We start from the raw sequence: 4,839 nt of genomic DNA on the forward strand, positions 1-4,839 counted from the left end.
CCCAAGGAATTTGTTACACTTTGTGTGTGTGTGTGTGTGTGGGGAGGCTTCCTGATTTGGAGGATCCATTCAACAAACACTAAACAATTTTTTCAGGGGGTGAGTGGAAGCTGCCAGATCTGGAAGTCGTATTTCTACTGTTAGGGAAAGCTTTTGGAGCAGAAATAACACCCACCGGTGAATGTAAGCATCTGTGTGTGAAAGGGCGAGGGCGAGAGGGAGAGAATGAACATCTGGGATAGAAAGGGGTTTTTGAAAAGCGAAATGTATCAGGGGATGGGGCAGGGGGAGGAAGAACAGGAAGGAAATAGCGGTGTGGGGCTGTGGCTGCACATGTATGTGAGAGAAGCTACAAGCCTGTTGGAAGGCGCCCTGAATGAACTGCATTCATGTAGCTGCCAACAATTTAATCAAAAGCCCATGCTTACCTTTCCACAGCATATCAAAGAACTCTCTGCTTAAATATTTAATTAAAATCCAGCTCCCAACTCATGCAATGAATTCTAAAAAGTTTGCCGTGGTTTGTTTGCCTCCGCCTTCTCCGGGAATAATGAAGCGAGCCTGACAGGGACATGTTAGCAATGAGCTGTGCAAAGACACAGCGATGCTTAAGGCAGAAAACCCAATGGGCACACTGCTCTTTTTGTTCATTCATGTGGTAGCAGCGGTACCTATTTATCTACTTACACTGGGACGCAGGTGGCGCTGTGGTCTACACCACTGAGCCTCTTGGGCTTGCTGATCGTAAGGTTGGCAGTTCGAATCCCCGTGACGGGGTGAGCTCCCGTTGCTCTGTCCCAGCTCCTGCCAACCTAACAGTTTCCTTTACGACAGAGCTAGGAATGCAGGAGTGTATCAATTTTGGTTTCTCTCTGTTTCTCCTTTTTCAATTCTCACGTTAGTTTGAATTAAAAAGAAAAAAGTCCTCATGAAAATTCACCAGCATTTTACTGCGAATTTCTGTGAATCTCTCCTAATACCCACATTTTTCTATGTAATTTTGCTTTGATATACACATTTTTGCAAAGCAATTTCCCACAATGCAATGCACTTCTCTATGTTACTGTCATTAATATATGCCTTTTAAAGCATGTGTTACCCTAGCGTATACATTTTTGCACACATTGCTTGACTGAAGACCTGCTTTGCAAAATTCATGCAGATTTTGAGAGGTGGCTTTCTGCATTGCTTTGGAAGCTGCAAATTTGGCAGGATTGCCATGAAATGTATACTGAATCAAATTTGTCCCCCCAAAAAGATAGCAGGAGACTGCTTTGGGCAGTTACAAAAGTTGGGCAAACAGCAAAGGCCCAACTGAACTGTTTATGACAGTACGTATGACAACTGCAGTGTACAGACAATATACCTGTATGTTTGCCCGATTCAGTACAGGGTCATATCTTAGCAGCAGATCACTTATTTTTCCTGAAGGAGGATCTAAGATGGCACCTCCAGTCATTTATTCATTTCACATTTATTTGCTTATGCATTTATGAATCACCTTTCACATAAATTTTGAGGTGATATGCAATAAAACCACCAAAATTGGTTGAGAAAACAATACAAATAAACACAACTCCTTTCAGACTCCCAGCCAGCATGCCCAGTGGTCTGGAATGGTGTGAGTTGTAGTCTAGCCACATGTGCCTAATCCCTCATGTAAGGGGCTAAAAGGCCCCAGGAAGGAAGTCACATAAAGCACATCTTCCTGGGATCCTGGAGAGCTGCTGCCAGTCAGAGTAGGCAGTACTGAGCTGGATGGAGAAATATTCTGACCTGACAAAAGGCAGCTTCCTGTTCACCTGCAGAGCAGCCCTGCATTGCTTGAGGCTGGGAGTGATTGTAATCTATACTGGATGCCTTTGCCTTGCCCTGATCAATACATCAGTTTCTTTGCAGTCCCTAAACTCCACCACTGTGCTTTTGACATAACCCCTTTGTTTTGTAACGTGGCTTCTGATCTGCGACGATGTGTGCACAAGTGTTCCCAAATGCACACACACAGAACACACACACACACACACACACACACACACACACACACACACACACAACATGCAACCAGCACCTCCACAAGGATAAAATACAACAAACTTTTATTTTACAGGGTTCACAACAGCGCCGATAGCTGTTTTAATTTTGAGTCTTGCATTTTATGCATAAGAGTTAAACACCCCCACCCACCAACACTGCAAAAAAAAAGGAAGAAGAATTTTTTTATTTTTTATTGCTTTTTACAGGAAAAAAACCCAGGCAAGCTCTTCTTTGCTTCATCCCACATCCCCCCACCCCCCATACCATTCCCACATCCCCACTTTGAAAACAGAACACACATCAAAAGTCAGGCTCCTACCAGCATCCTTGAGAAATCGGCGAGTCCATTTAAATTATTGTAAAAATGACCAGTTTTCTCTTTGTTTTCAATAATTATTACCATTATGTTTTTTAAAAATATATATAAATAGGTGCAGGGAACTCAGGTGCCCGGCACGGTCCCCCTTGAGAGAGCGCCATCTCAGGATGGGAGCTACTTTTCCATATGTCCTGGTGGGAGGGTAGGAAACAGCCATGGTGGGGGGGGGGCACAGGCTTATGAAGTTGCGTTATAGATATATTTCTATGTCCTCTACTTGCATCTTTAAGATGCACTCAGGAAAGCAGGGAGAAGATGGCCGAAGAAAGAAACCCATGATGTTGTCAGCTGAGTGATTCTGTGGCTCAAATCATAGGCAGGCCAGAGGGGGCTCAGCCCCCTTACCATTTTGTGCCAGCTCCTGAACACCTGTTGTTTTTTAGAAAGTTATGGCAAACGGGGTGGGATGTTTGTATCACGATTTGGCTAAAAGTAGAGAAATTCAAGGATGGACTTCGTAGACTTCATGAAGGACACCACAACCTCCCTGCCCCCCTCTGCACAATTCAAGCATTACTCTGAGAGGGAGAAAAAGCCAATGAAATGACTGACAGCAGGTTCGGAACAAACAGAGGGAAGTGAAACCCACCTCACAAGGCTGTTGTGAGGATAAAATGGCATGGACCCTTGTCCGCTATCCTGAGCTCCTTAGAGACAAAGGTTAAATGTGAAGTAGCCATGGTCTGTATCCCATGTTCTCTGTCCCAGTGCAAGGGCAAGTTTTAATTCAACACAACCGGCTTAGCTCAGATAGCAGAGCATAAGACTCTTAATCTCAGGGTCGTGGGTTCGAGTCCCCCACTGGGCAAAAGATTCCTGCGCTACATGGGGTTGGACTAGATGGCTCAATCTATTGTGCGGCAAAGCTACCAGCCACTTGCTAGTGCATTCTCTCGCACAACACAACGTCCTGCTGGGACAAAACATTTCTCCAGAGGAACAAGTTGGCCACCAAGTGGCTTTAATTTAGCTCTACATTGGATCCTGCCCCACACCTTTGCATGAAGGAATGCATCTAATTCATGGACCTGCTCATCACCCATAATAAATTTGACTAAAAGCTTTAAGTGTTATTTCCCCCACTTTTAAAAATTAGATTAGAGAGTTTTATGGGGCAGACGACAATCATGGTAGCTAAAAAAGAGGGGGAGACTCAATAGGCAGAGGAAGTCTCTCTTTAGTTACCGATGCCAAGGATGCTATCATGCGTTGAACTGAAGGGCCATGGCTCAGCGGCATAACATCCGCTTTGAGTGCAGAAGGCCCCAGTTTCAATCCCTCGCACCTCCATGTAGGGCTGGGAAAATCCCTGGGCCTTTGAAAACTGTGCCTTCCAGTCAGTGTAGACCAGCCTGGATAGCTCAGTTGGTTAGAGCATGGTGCTGTTAATGCCAAGGTTGCAAGTTCAATCCCTTTATAGGACAGCTGCATATTCCAGCATTGCAGGGGGTTGGATCAAGATGACCCTCAGGGTCCCTTTCATCTCTATGATTCTATGCTTCTACCAGAGTTTCCCAAACTTGGTTCTCCAGCTGCTGTTGAACTACAACTCTCATAATCCCTAGTTAGCAGCATCAGTGGTCAGGGATGATGGGAATTGTAGTACCCCAAACAACCAGTGACCCAGGTTTAGGAAACCCTAATGTTGTGCTTGATGGACCTATGGCCCAACTGGGTACGGCAGCTTCCTGTGCCCTGCTTAAGAACTTTGCAACAGCATTTGACTTGAGCGAGGAGTAGGGTTGCCAGACTCAATAGAGGACAGGACTTCTGTGCCTTTAATTGCCCTGCTCTCTTTTGAGTCTGGAAACCTTAAAGAGAAACCAGCAGACCCTTTGTTTAATTTCCAAGCAAAGGGTCTGCTGGTTTCTCTTTAAGGTTTCCAGACTCAAAAGAGAGCAGGGCAATTAAAGGCACAGAAGTCCTGTCCTCTATTGAGTCTAGCAACCCTAGCTAGTAGGTCAATACAGATGACCACTGACCAACATGGTAACTGACCACAAGTTGCACCTCTGTAACTTCTTGTCAAGTATTGGTTCAACTACACTTTTGTTTCAACAAAATTCTGGGGATCAAAGAATGTGGCCCAATGATCAACACCTGACAGGATGTTACAAACAGCTTACAAAGTGCTTACATTCATTCACACAACGGCTGAAAACAGATATTGCCTCTGTTCATTCAGCATGTTGGGACTTGAGAGGGAATCTCCGGAATGACCCACTAAGGTCGATTTATAGGTGTACATATGAAGCTGGCTTGCCAATTGTCAGTATCAAGACTTGAATCTTGTTGCTCCAGTCATTTCTTCTCTCATTTCCTTCACACAACTTTAAATATTAAAAAAATAATAAAAATGGAGGGGAGGAGAAATTGACCAAGAGTAGCTGGAAACTGAAACTAAACTAGCTGGAAACTGAAACTAA

The sequence above is a fragment of the Zootoca vivipara genome, chromosome 14 (assembly GCF_963506605.1).
Source record: "Zootoca vivipara chromosome 14, rZooViv1.1, whole genome shotgun sequence".
In the NCBI taxonomy this organism is placed as follows: Eukaryota; Metazoa; Chordata; class Lepidosauria; order Squamata; family Lacertidae; genus Zootoca; species Zootoca vivipara.